We start from the raw sequence: 14,352 nt of genomic DNA on the forward strand, positions 1-14,352 counted from the left end.
TTCTTAGTCTCATGGTTTCTTCTTGCAGATACATGATACAATCAAGCATTAAATGTTTGTTAAACCATGGTGTGTCACATCAGTATTACATAAGGTTGCTGCTCTGTACAGGGAATGAAGCTACACCTTTAGTTACAAAACCAGCAAACCACTTGCATCCCTACACGTAATGATTTTGCAACAGGATGTCACAGTTTAAGGCTTCAGTCCACGATTCCAACAAGCTGAAATAAGAAGCTGCGTGTTTTAAATTTATGGAGAATGAAATAAATGATCCAGTATGTGTAATACTAATATGATATATACAGGTGAGTTCTTTAAAAATGTTTCCTCATGCACAATTGTCACTAAGGGGAAATTAGCTGTTGAAATATTTGTACCAGTCTGTAAACGTGTTTGTATATGTAAGTCTACAAAGGAAATGATCCCACTGAAAATTGAAAAATTAAATTTGACTTAAATTTGGTGGCCTGTGGATAGAATTAATGGGTGATGCCTGAGAAGCTACTCCTTTGATATCTGTCTAAGGTCGCATGTTTCATTCTCAAGGCTTCCATAACAAATGTGGCCTTTGGCAAAGTTTATTGCAGCCTGCATATAGCATAGGTTCCCAGTAAATATTTGTTTATTGTTGTCTGCACAACACATGCTAGCCAGCACAGAATCACAGTAAAGGGAAGCCAATTCTGAAGACAGCCAGTCTCAAGTAAGGTGATTGGCTGACAGTTCAGTTTGTTTGTTTTAAGTGTGAAAAGAAGCCTTTGTAACTACTTGATGTTTTTTATTATAAATTTTTTTCATTCACAAAATTAAGACATTTAGCAAAAGTATTTTACTTAAACACTTTAATATAATTTCCATCACAACCAATGATTTGTCTGTCTTGACGCATGCTCACTCATCCAAGTAAGTAAATCCCAAAAGCTGATTCAGTTCATCTGGACGTTTTCAGTGGGAGAAACGTTTCGTCACTCATCCAGGTGACTTCTTCAGTCTCAGCAGGTTTCCCCAATCTTATCAACAGTACATTTGCACAATGACTGAAACTAGCACAACTGAATGAACGATGGGCTGTGAGGTCCTTTCCTTGATCATCAATATGCAAATTGTCATGACCATTGATTAACAACCACTGATCAATGGCCATGAGTACCAATCACAGAGAGTTGGGGAATGGCTGCAATCACAGCATTGTAAGTCAAAGTTTTTGGCTTCGATCCTCAACCTGCTGGTGGGCAGCTCTGAACACCACATCCTGAACACCCTGGATTTTGTCGAGAAGGTGAGAGATGTCATTATGGAGGCAGATGAAACCATGGTCTCGTACGATGTTACATCTCTCTTCACTTGCATCCATTGAAGTGTTGGAGATAGTCCAACCTCAGCAACAGGACCACTCTCAGCATCGACCAAATAATAATAATAGTAATATCCATCCATCCATCTTCATCCGCTTTATCCGGGGCCGGGTCGCGGGGGCAGCAGCCTAAGCAAAGAGGCCCAGACCTCCCTCTCCCCAGCCACCTCCTCCAGCTTATCCAGGGGAATACCAAGGCGTTCCCAGGCCAGCCGAGAGATATAATCTCTCCAGCGTGTCCTGGGTCTGCCCCGGGGCCTCCTCCCGGTGGGACATGCCTGGAACACCTCACCCAGGAGGCGCCCAGGGGGCATCCTTGTCAGATGCCCGAACCACCTCAGCTGGCTCCTTTCGATGTGGAGCAGCAGCTGCTCTACTCTGAGCCCCTCCCGGATGGCCGAACTTCTCACCCTATCTCTAAGGGAGAGGCCAGCCACCCTTCGGAGGAAGCTCATTTCTGCCGCTTGTATCAGCGATCACGTTCTTTCGGTCACTACCCACAGCTCGTGGCCATAGGTGAGCGTAGGGACGTAGATCGACCGGTAAATTGAGAGCTTCGCTTTTACACTCAGCTCCCTCTTCACCACGACGGACCGGTGCAGCGTCCGCATTACTGCAGCTGCAGCCCCAATCCGTCTGTCGATCTCCGGCTCCCTTCTCCCATCACTCGCGAACAAGACCCCGAGATACTTGAACTCCTCCACTTGGGGCAGGAATTCATCCCCGACCCGGAGTGGGCACTCCACCCTTTTCCGGCTGAGAACCATGGCCTCAGATTTGGAGGTGCTGATCCTCATTCCCGCTGCTTCACACTCGGCTGCGAACCGTTCCAGTGCGAGCTGGAGGCCCTCACCCGATGAAGCCAACAGAACCACATCATCTGCAAAAATCAGAGATGAGATTCTGAGGCCACCAAAGCGAAAGCCCTCCGCCACTTGGCTGCGCCTAGAAATTCTGTCCATAAAAATTATGAACAGAACCGGAGACAAAGGGCAGCCCTGGCGGAGCCCATCACCCACCGGGAACGAGTCCGACTTATTGCCGGCAATGCGAACCAAGCTCTTGCAACGGTTGTATAGGGATCGAATGGCCCGTAGCAATGGGCCAGACACCCCATATTCCCGCAACACCTCCCACAGGACACCCCGAGGGACACGGTCGAATGCCTTCTCCAAGTCCACAAAACACATGTAGACTGGTTGGGCAAACTCCCATGCACCCTCAAGTATCCTGGAGAGGATAAAGAGCTGGTCCAGTGTTCCGCGACCAGGACGAAAACTGCATTGTTCCTCCTGTATCCGAGGTTCGACTAACGGACGAACTCTCCTTTCCAGCACCCTGGCATAGACTTTCCCAGGGAGGCTGAGGAGTGTGATCCCCCTGTAGTTGGAACACACCCTCCGGTCCCCCTTCTTAAAGATGGGGACCACCACCGCGGTCTGCCAGTCCACAGGTACTGCCCCTGATCTCCACGCAACATTGCAGAGGCGTGTCAACCAGGACAGCCCTACAACGTCCAGAGCCTTCAGGAACTCGGGGCGGACCTCATCAACACCAGGGGCTCTGCCACCAAGGAGTTGTTTAACTGCCTCAGTGACCTCGCCCCCGGAAATTGGCGGGTCATTCCCCTCATCCCCAGACTCTGCTTCCTCCTCGGAAGACGTGTCAGTGGGATTAAGGAGGTCCTTGAAGTATTCCTTCCACCGCCTGACAATTTTCTCAGTCGACGTCAGCAGCGCTCCGCCAGCACTATACACAGTGCAGGTAGAGCACCGCTTTCCCCTCCTGAGACGTCTGACGGTTTGCCAGAATCTCTTCGAGGCAGTCCGAAAGTCTTTTTCCATGGCCTCTCCGAACTCCTCCCACACCCGAGTTTTTGCTTCAGCCACTGCCCGAGCCGCATTCCGCTTGGCCTGTCGATACCTGTCGGCTGCCTCCGGAGTCCCACAGGCTAACCAAGCCCGATAGGAGTCCTTCTTCAGCCTGGTGGCTCCCTTCACCTCTGGTGTCCACCATTTGGTTCGGGGATTACCACCACGGCAGGCACCAACCACCTTGCGGCCACAGCTCAATGCAGCAGCTTCGGCAATGGAGACGCTGAACATGGTCCATTCGGACTCAATGTCCCCAGTCTCCCTCGGAATGCTGTTGAAGCTCTGCCGGAGGTGTGCGTTGAAGATCTCGCGGACTGGAGCCTCTGCTAGACGTTCCCAGCACACCCTCACTACGCGTTTAGGTGCACCAGGTCTGTCCAGCGTCCTCCCCCGCCACCTGATCCAACTCACCACCAGGTGGTGATCAGTTGACAGCTCAGCCCCTCTCTTTACCCGAGTGTCCAGAACATATGGTCGCAGGTCTGCTGATACGATTACAAAATCGATCATCGACCTACGGCCTAGAGCGTCCTGGTGCCACGTGCACTTATGGACACTCTTATGTTCGAACAGGGTGTTCGTTATGGCGGTTAGCACAGAAGTCCAATAACAAAGCACCGCTCGGGTTCAGATCAGGGAGGCCGTTCCTCCCAATCACGCCCCTCCAGGTCTCGCTGTCGTTACCCACGTGAGCATTGAAGTCTCCCAGCAGGACAACAGAGTCTCCAGGTGGTAATAGTAATAATGAACTTTATTTATAAAGCACACTAACAAACCAAGGGTATACCAAGGTGCTTGACAAAATAAGGAGATGGAGATGGGAGGGAAAAGGGAAAGAGAAAGGACCTGGCCTTTATCAATTATAAAACCATGACAATCATAATACATAAAAGTAGTTAACAAAGCATAAAGGATAAAAATGTATCAGCACACAGCAGATATTATCTAGGTGGAAAAGCAAGATCAAATAAATAAGTCTTTAACCGTGATTTACACAATGGCATAGAGTCAGATGCCTGGATAGCAACAGAAGGATTGTTCCATAAGACTGGAGCAGCTACACAAACGCACGGTCGCGTCAGCCGAGAACGAGGTTGCTCCAGAAGAAATTGGGTAGCAGATCTAAGTGCTCTGACAGGAGTGTGTAACTGAAGTGTGCTTGAATTGTGTCTTAATTCCACCTACTTCACATACAAGGGTCAGTACTACAGGCAGAAACATGGGCTCCCCAGTTTCACCCATCGTGGCCAATTTGTACATGGAAGAAGTGGAAAAGAGGGCGTAAAAATAGTTTTGGCTTCTCTTCATTGGTTGCCAGTAAACTTTAAGTTTAATTTTAAAATGTGAGTTTAAACTTTTGGATGTCTACATGGCGAAAGTCCCCAGTATATCTTTGACCAGTTGAAACCTCATGCTGCTTCCCCAGCACTTAGGTCTTTAGGACAGAAGTTACAGTTGGTGGGGATCGGACTTTTCAGGCACCAAGGCTGTGGAACTCTCTTCTGTTGTCTTTACGCTGTGTCAACTCCATTGACTCCTTTAAAAAGCAGAAAGACATTTCTCTACATATGAGCTTTTAATTAACTTTTTCCTTTGGTTTATAATATTGTATATTATTTTAGTTATATTTCTGGTTTTATTGTGAAGGACTTTGTGATTTTTGTCTATGAAAAGTGCGAAATAAATAAATTTTACTTACTTACTTGCTATCCTACCCTGGAACAACAGCAAGTCATTGGTTCAGGTATGTGGATGGCACCTGGGTGAAAATCAAATCTCAGGAAGTTCCACAATTCACGGATCACATTAACTCAGTGGACCGACACATGAAATTCACCAGGGAGGATATGTGGAAGCCGCTGGTGGTGGAGCAGGTGTGGGCTGAACAGACTCCTCAGACCCTCCAGGATCGTGACACCCTGTCCCCTAGCAGAGGGGGCCGTAACATCCTTGAAAACGGCCTTTTTATATAATTCTGAAATGTACATTATTTTTCAGTTTTGGATAACCTTACCTTTTTTTAGCCTCTGTCAGTTCACCACTTACCTTTGTACCATTTCAACTATTCATTGGACTTGAACGACTGGAATTGTAATAAATAACTGGAATAATTGAATTGTTCTAAAACCGGTAGAATTTTATGCATCCTTATTTTGTCAACTTGCTGATGTGGACTGTACCAATACAATTCTCAGGGGTGATTTCAACTGTTTATTATGCCCTATATTGGATAGGTATCCATCACAGGTAGCTCAGTCCAAACATGTTAATGCGCTTTTAAATACAACAAAGGAGTTTGATCTCTTGGCTGTATGTAGGCAACATAATCCCCTTGAACAGCAGCACACATTACATTGTCCGCCACATCTGTCAGTGTTCCAGACTGATTATGTATTTGTATATATCTGACAAATAAACCCAACTGCCTATTAGCACAGCTATCAAGGAATGCTCTGGTAAAATCCTTTATTCCAGCCATAGTGGATGAGAATAGTCATCCACTATGATATCTATGGAAAAGTTAATTTATTTAAGAAATAAAAAAACTTTTCCACAGATACCAGAGAATCAAGTTACTATTTTAGAATCTCCCATATAAGTGGACGAGATTGTTTCAGCACTTCAGTCAGGGAAATCTTTACTTCCTCAACTTGTTTCCAAGTTGCTTCCAAAGCACAATGTAATGACTTGCAAGTCATGGAAGAATTAAAACTGCTGGTGCAAACATTACACTAATAGCCATGAAAATAAGAACACTGCTCTTCCTTTTAGTCAATGAACCTTTTAGTCTAGTGACTCTACAACTGCCAAAGGTTAAGAGTGGGTGGGGCCTACCAAATTTAGACATGTTGGTTATTCAGGCCTGAACTCTCTCCTCCTGGGTGAGAGGTGGATGCAGTGCTGTGAAAACCCTTTCCCTCAATAAATTTCATAGGGAAACACCACCTCCTGTTAAAGGCAGTTTCCTGAATAAAAATGTGTTATGAGCATGGGGCAAACTAAGGACAATGTCTGAAAGTAGCTCAGTTAATATTCTTGTAACATTATATGACCCAGAACTGTCATTGCAAAGTGTAGGATCAAACTTTACAAGTTGGCAAAGAGCAGGCATAAAAAGAATATATAATCTTTTTGATAACGGAAGCTTTAAAACACCCTGAAGTCTCAACATCACCTTTCAAGTAATGATTTCTATAAATACCTACAAATAATGTTCTTCTGAAAGCTGGCTCATGAGGACATTTCCACCAGAAACAGTCTGCTGGAAAGGTTTTTCTCTGAACCACAGAAAGCACAAACACTTTGTGACAAAGTTTTATTCTGACATATGTAGTTTGAACTTGGATAAACTTGAATGATGTTTGGGACAAAATGTTGCTGCTGCCCTTCAGAATCTCAATATGTAATAGATATAAAGAGTTACAATATAACATACTGCATAATCTTTATATTTCACCATATATTTACAGTAAGGATAAAACCAAACTATCCTAAATGTTAGACTACAGTTGGAAGAAGGCTCCATTGTTTGTGGGAATCATTCTGACTTTCTGAAGAACAGTTTGTGCAAACATCAGTAAAACAATCACTCTCATTGCCTGTTTATGCCCTGTCCTTATCTTCAATGTCCTGCTGCTCTGTTGCATCTTAATTGCCCCTTGGGTATAAATAAAGTCTTTCTGATTCTGATAATGAGTAAACAGTGCCAGCAGATCCACTACTTTGTTTGCTTTGAAATGTTCCTGACTTTGTGACAACACAAAGAAGTCATTCACACAAATGCTGGCAAGAAAAGTATTTTGATTAAGTGGGTCAGACATGAACCTCAGTCTATCTCCAACAATCATAAAGGTTTTTATGTCAATAAAATAAGGATATTATGTTGATATTTTCTGCAGAAATGGATGAAACCAGTGAAGTTCTGAGACTGAACTGTAACTTGGACTCACAAATATTTTGTAATGACCGAATAAAAGGTTGGATCCATGTGGGAAGGAGCTTTCTTCACTTTATTTTGGCCTGAAAACTGAAGGCTCTGCCTCCCATTCTACTTTTAAATACTCTAGGAACAACAAGTAGGCCTGCAGAGCGAGAGTGAAGTGCTCTAATAGGGTGATATGGTACTACAAGGTCATTAAGATAAGATGGGGCCTGATTATTTAAGACCTTGCATGTGAGGAGCAGGATTTTGAATTCACTTCTGGATTATATCAAATCTAACTTGATATCTGAGACTCGTGTATAAGTCAATTCTTTTTTTCAACTAAGAGATTAGTCATGAGCACTAAATCTAAAAAATTTACTTTAAGCTCTGACTTTATGAAGCTAAAGGGAACCAGTGGTTTGTTGGGATGTGCTGAGCTTTCTTCTGTTCCTGCTCCTGTGCGTGGGGTGTCCTGTTTCCAGCTCCGGGCAGGACTATCGGCTGATGTTGTTCCTGGAGGAAAGCCCGGCCTTCGTAGGACGAAGCATTTGGTGATGGCAGATACAGTCGGGCCATCGCTGCAGAGGAAAGGAGACCATCTAGCCAATCAAGATACCTGCCTTGCAGCTGTCAGGGGTGAGATGCAAACCAAGTTTAATGTTATTGGGAGTTTACTGGTATACTACGTATGATATTCTGATACCAGACTGACCTTTGTCATCCTTGTAGCACTGAGACAGATCATACAGACCAGTGGGACGCTACTGAAGGACGACATTCACAAGGTAAATGTGATTTAAAGTAACATAAGCACTACAAAAGAGTGCCCAGCAGAGGGAGACACTTTCTACAGGCGTCTCCAACCATCCACAGATCAGCCTCTGCTGCAGCGAGTGGCACCGAGCCGCCCGCTTTGGAAGAAGATCCGTGTTTAAGCAGACGTGATGTTTGCAGTTCTTTAAGCAACGATTTCCTCCACCCACAGTGCATTTCTAATGATCCACATGAAATATCCCAACATGTTCTAATATGTTCTTGTAGCCAGAAAAGAAATTATGTAACTTTATACACAAATTATAGTGATGCATGTTTACTTTTTTAAATAGAGAACGCCCATATCTGTGAAATTGTTGCTCAAAGTGCTACCGAACATCATCTGTTTAAACCTTGTTCTTCTTTTAAAACTGAATTTTTCAGTGTACAGTTTAATGGATTCATGTGTGTTATTGTTTTAAACTAATTATTAACATTATGCATGATCATTTTACTTGACTAGCAGTTTGTTTTAAAAGATTAACATGGTTATTAATGTGTTATTAAATAGAAACAGGCCGTTTTCCTGCTTATTACACAGAACCTAGCGCAGGTAATAGAGTAGTAATAACATAGGAATTAGCACATTATTGCATTCTTGTTACCCTGCAGTTCCCACATCATTAGCTTCAGTTTGTGGACCATTATTATCCAATTGCATCAGTTTCAGTGTAATATTACTCGGCTGTAACTGTAAGTGGTGTGGTTAGCGTCGACGTGTAGTTACATGTCTCAGCAGGTCCACGTCAGGTTGTGGCGTAGGGTTAAAATGGGATACTGATTACAAGTTATGATGTAGTAAGACACGTTTCCCATCTTGTGATGATCTGCAGCTGTAAAGTAAAATGCTTTTGTTTGTTTTTTCCATCATTTAGCATTTTTGGTGTATTGCAGGAGAGACTCTTCATTTTATTGTTTTTAATAACGAACGATTACACTGTTGTGTCCTGTCGATTCCTTCAAGCAGCTCCATGAGGTGGTTCTGCCACTGTGTGTGCGCCTGCAGCAGCAGCAGTCTTGCAGCAGCAATGCATGTGAATCTGCAGGGAGCGCGAGTGGGCAGTACAGCAGTGCTCTGACTCGACGAGAACTGTACAGGTACGATCTTCATGTTAGCGATGAGCCACACATTAGTGTTTCAATAGTGTTACGGTGCTCCTCCTGCTTTTTGTTCAGGTTGAGTTTAAATGTTCCACTGTTGACTGAAGGAATGTCCACATAGTGCTTTATTCAGACTGGACCCAGTCTGACACCACCCTAGCACCAGCACCACTGTGGGCCCCGAACTGGTCTATGTTCTGTAGATGCAAAAGTTCACTTTAGCTTCGTGTTGGACTGAAGGAGCTGTTTCACTTGTATGAATTTGAAGGTTATTGCTGGCCCTGGTCCTGGTCCCCTCACCCTGTTGGCCCCCACCTCTGACCTGTGCTGTGTCAATCCTCAGTAACGGGCGCACCGACAGGTATGCGTGTGGGCCCAAGTGGGATTCCCGAGTATACAGTGTTTTTAGCTTGTGTGTATAATTCGTTCGATAGTCTTTATGGCAATGGGGCCGCGTTCGTTCGGTTGATAATCTAGATCCTGGGTTATGTTCGCAGGCTATAGTCCCTCTAGACTGTTTGGGTTTAAATTTGGGGTTGACAAAGCTGAATTTGCATCTAAAACCGTGTGTTTGGGTTTTGCAGAGCGAGACACGTGCTCTGTATGGTGTGTTGAGTGTGAGGGAGAAGTGTCTCCCAGAGCAGAGCGAAGCAGACTGACAGAAGAAGGAGGGGCAGGCAGCCCGACTCAGAGGGGAGGAGCTGAGTGAGGTGGAGGAGCTGGGAGAGGCAGTCTGTGTGACCGCAGGGGAAAGTGTCTAAAACAGAGAGCAAAACAACAGGGGTAAAAAACTACAGCAGAACAGGAGGAATTGGGAAAGAAGGCACAGGATTATTTAAATTAGCAACAAGGGGAAATGTGTTTAAAATTAGAGAAGCAGAGTGTCAAATAATTAGGGATGAAATGATATTAAATAAATCTTTTAATACAGGTGACCACGGACCTGGTCCTCCACAAGCACATCGGCCAGAGTAAAATGATAGATTAACATAATTGGAACCACAAAGAGGCCACGTTTGGCTGAAAATTTCACATCTCCACCTCCACGTAGAAGCTTCGAGGACGGTCAATCTCTCCCTGAAGACTAAAGTGCATTAAAATTGAGTTGAAAGGTACGGCTGATGGACTTGTGGAGGTTGAGAAAGTGTCCAGACTATCGCAATAAAAAGACAGGACATACACACACACTCAAACAGAGAGACATCAAATGCTTTTTGTAGAGAAATTTGAATCCACAGCTCCACGGCATACGCAGACATTGAACTGCCTACTAACCCACACATGCAATAAAATCAGCTTGCGCTTATGAACACGTCAATTCTTTTCAGCAATATTAAAGCAGGGAAACTTAACACACACTAAATGCTGAGTTTATCCACTGCTGACAAACAACCTCTCCGGGCTGCAGGATGACAGCTTAACTTTCACAAAGCAAGAGACTGGAATGACCAACCAGTGATGAAACAATAAATTTAGTGGTTAGGATTATGAGATGTTTTCTGCTGATTGAGCAACACAAGTGATTACTGTATGAAGAAAATTCTATTTTGGTAATATTTAAATTATGCATTTCCGTTGTCCTGTGAACTTGGTGAGGTATGAGTTGGTTATATTCTTTTTTTAAAAAATAACAAGGGAGGAGAGAAGGCTGACACAGGGCCCGGCAGCTGGACCCACAACAATAACCTGAAAATGTCAACGGTGCTGCAGGAAAGCAATCTCACACAGACGGAGACGGAGGGTGCTAAACCAAAGGCCAGTTTCACAACACGGGGGAAATTCCCAGTGACGTGACGCCCATTAAACCCGGATGAAAAGTGAGGCCGAGCAAAAGAATGCTGACCTTGATAACTCTGCATTAACACTGTGCAGGGCAGTGACGGACATCAGATCTACAAACTGAGCCTACAAACATCCAGATGGTGAATTAGAGCACACAATCTGCCTTAGATTAAATTCTGACTCTCACCAAAGGCAATACAACTTTCAGGAGGAGGAAGGAGTAACACATCTATACAGACTCATCAGACCTGACAAATGAATGCTCTAACAGGGGAGTCATTACCATCATTTGACAGACGATGACATTAAAACAAAAGGCAGGAGCCTACAAGATCAGTGAGATGGAGAAATAAACAACACAGAATAGTGGACGCTGGAAAGTATGTGGCGAGAGATCAAGTTGCCCTAACAAAACCTGGTCAACTATCGTTAAAACAACCACATGGTCCTTCACATGAGAGCAGAAACAGACTCAGAAGAACATGGAAGGCCTGTACGTTGCACCCACACATGGAAGAGATGCGGAAAACTGTGAGGGAATGCAACACCTGTGACACCCTGCAGAGAAAAGACACAAACTCAGTCATGAAATGGCACATTTGACAGTCCAGACTAGGATGGCGTTGGACATCCACTTCTCTTCTTCTTCTTGTCCTTTAGTGGGCGACCAGCGGCGGTGGTCGGCCACGCAACCAGTACGCTGCTGTAGGTGCCGCAGGTTCTCTTGCTTGACCAACGATTATCTTCCATGCTTTTCGATCTAAGGCGATGGTTCTTGCCTGCTCGAGGTCAAGTCGAAGGGCCTTCAAATCATCCTGGATTTGTTTCATCCATGTCTTTTTTGGTGCATTTCGATGCACCCTCCAATCGGTGGGGCGGGTCAACCAGAGTAGGCCATGGGGTAGCGGCTCTGGTCCATTCGACAAATGTGGCCAAACCAACGGAGTCGGCGGCGCTGGATTAGGTCGCCGATCGTCGGTTGGCTGCCGCAGCTGGTGAGGATGGTGTCATTCGAATGACAGTTGCGAAGGGAAACGCAGAGAACGCATCTAAGGCAACGCATTTAAAGTAGAATGATCAGGGTTCGGTAAAGGCGGATCTTTGTCGCCAATGAGATGTTGTTCTTCTTCCAAATGCACCAGCGCAGGGAAGTGAACGCTGCCGCCGCCTGCCCACTTCTGGAGCGTATCTCCACTGATGATGCCACTTTCTTCTCCTCGACGAGGGACCCCAGATATTTAAATTGTTGGACTTGTTTGATCTGCACACCGTCGAGGTGGACGATCGCTGGTGAGCTGTTGGTGGTCAGGACTTTGGTCTTCTCGGCGTTAATCTTGAGGCCGTACGATGTGGAAGTGAGTCGCCTCGGTGTCATCTTCAGCAAAAATGGCGCTATCGTCAGTTGGACATCCTCAGGGTGGAAAAAGGGTTGGTGTGACCAAGCTGTGGTCTGGCTTGTTGTATGTACATTTCAAAATGATACAGCTCTGGATGGGCCAGTTACCAGGGCATGGAAGGATGACAGACAAATGAGGAGAAGGAATTTTCCTCTGGGTGAGTGGTTGACTGAAGCATGCAGAAAATAAAACTATTATTTTATCATTGACTGGTAACTGATTCATAATTGGCCACAATCACAGCTGTATTGACTTGTTGTGGACAAGGTCTATTTCATGTTAAAGGACTCTAATTAACAGATTGAAAAACAGTGACACTAAGGGAAGAAGATGCAGTGCTGCACTATCAGATGCCAGTGACGGTGGGGCTCAGTGATGAATCAGCTGAGCTGGACTCATGGCTGAATCAGGACATAAATCCCCTGCTGTGATCAGTGAGGGAAGGACAGTGGGGGAAAAACAGAGTTGCAAATGTGAAGTTCATGTTAACACACGGGTTTTGTTTGCAGGCAGTTCTGCGGATGCAGGCTCTGGGCGGAGCCAGGAGTTCAACAGGTTTAGGATGATAACTAAATTGATTTAACACAGGGTAGCAGAGCTGGAGCAACGACACTCGAGAGGAGAATTTCTGATGTTTTGTGAAAGATGATGTTACGAATGTTTTCTTTTAATTTACTAGTTCCGATGAATTGACACATGGAAGTGTGTCAAAAAAGGGGGGAATTTCATGTTTAACATGACACAGTTTTTCCTGGGATCATTTTTGTGACTTTATTTGTGTGTTTAACAATTTTGATCACACTTGCCTGAGAAAAAGTAGATAAGAGGGGACCATCTCTAGTGGAAAGTTACTGAGACACTGTTGTTTAGACTAGAATGAGAGAGCTTCTGTAATAAAACTGTTACACCACCATTTTGAGATCCGCGGCAGTGTGTCATGCAGGACGCATCTCCCTTCTAGAAATAATGTGAAATAGTCGGGCTATATAAATGTGAAATAAAGTGTTAAATGGTCTGCTGAGCAGTGTTTTTGCCTTTCACAGGACCAGCAGATTTAAGGAAAGAGGGAAAAAATGGAGACAGGAAATGATGTCATGAAGAGCAACAGCAGGTGGTGCAGCATGAAGAATAAAAAGGTTTATCAGTGTAATCAAGGCCACTGATATCCATGACACGCTTCATGGAAACAAAGTTGTTGCTTTCAGCAGTGTCCTGTTGAGAAAGTAGGTCAGAGTAGAAAGACAGACGCCCTCTACTGGTAAGATCAGGCTTCAAACTTTCCCTTCATAAAGTAAACAGCTGGGGCTGGATCAGGTGACCCTGATTATGCTGCAGTGGCCTTATATACAAAATATACATGAATTTCTCACAAAAAGCCTGATTTTCTAATGTGATCGTCACAGTCTGAGCTCCAGATTATCTCAGCAGCTCAGTCATATATTTGTACAAATGCACATGAAGTATTACTACACAGTCTCTGTTAGAAATGTGTTTTTCTCCTATATATGATAAATAAAGAGAGTATTACAAGGAAACTGAAGCTTTCTGTCTGTATCAGCAGGAATCAGCAGCTGAGCCTGCAGAGGACGCCAGCGCGAGCGATAACCAGCTGCCCAGCTGTGAGGACGAACCGCTCGAAGCTGTTCAAGCAGGTGACTCGACAGCAGTGGCAGACTCTGAAAACGCAACAGAAAAAATAAAGAACAAAACTAAAGAGGACGTGACAGACGTCCAATAGGAATAAAGAGAAAGCTTGATGTAAATATTAGCCTGTAGAAGGCAAACCAGTAGTGACCCTTGATGACTGCTTAGATATTGTTATTTCAATAATAATTAGTTTCTTTGTTTAATGCAGTTTGATGAAAAGTTCAAATACGGTGTAAAAGTAGTGAGCCTCGCCTCGTTTCTTTCCATTTTCCAAGGAGTCAAACTTTTCTTTTCTTTTTTTAATCTTTTTCCTTTGGCTGCTTTTTCTCTCACTCTTCAGTTTAGACCTTTCACCCGATAATTTCCTGAGGAATCTGGTTTGTTTACTTGGCCACATAACATTGACTAAGAATTCATTCAAGCCTCAAAAAGCTCCATACTCCAGGGATGAATCAG

General features: G+C 44.4%; 1 non-coding gene across 1 annotated transcript; it reads left to right on the plus strand.

Moving 5' to 3' along the window:
- Positions 1-7,424: 7,424 nt before the first annotated feature.
- On the plus strand, positions 7,425-9,433 carry LOC106676413 (uncharacterized). Its single transcript, XR_013097075.1, has 4 exons — positions 7,425-7,792; positions 7,886-8,809; positions 8,934-9,067; positions 9,339-9,433. It is a non-coding gene; the product is annotated as an uncharacterized LOC106676413 (transcript).
- Positions 9,434-14,352: the final 4,919 nt, after the last annotated feature.

This window comes from Maylandia zebra, linkage group LG3, assembly GCF_041146795.1.
Source record: "Maylandia zebra isolate NMK-2024a linkage group LG3, Mzebra_GT3a, whole genome shotgun sequence".
Lineage (NCBI taxonomy): Eukaryota > Metazoa > Chordata > Actinopteri > Cichliformes > Cichlidae > Maylandia > Maylandia zebra.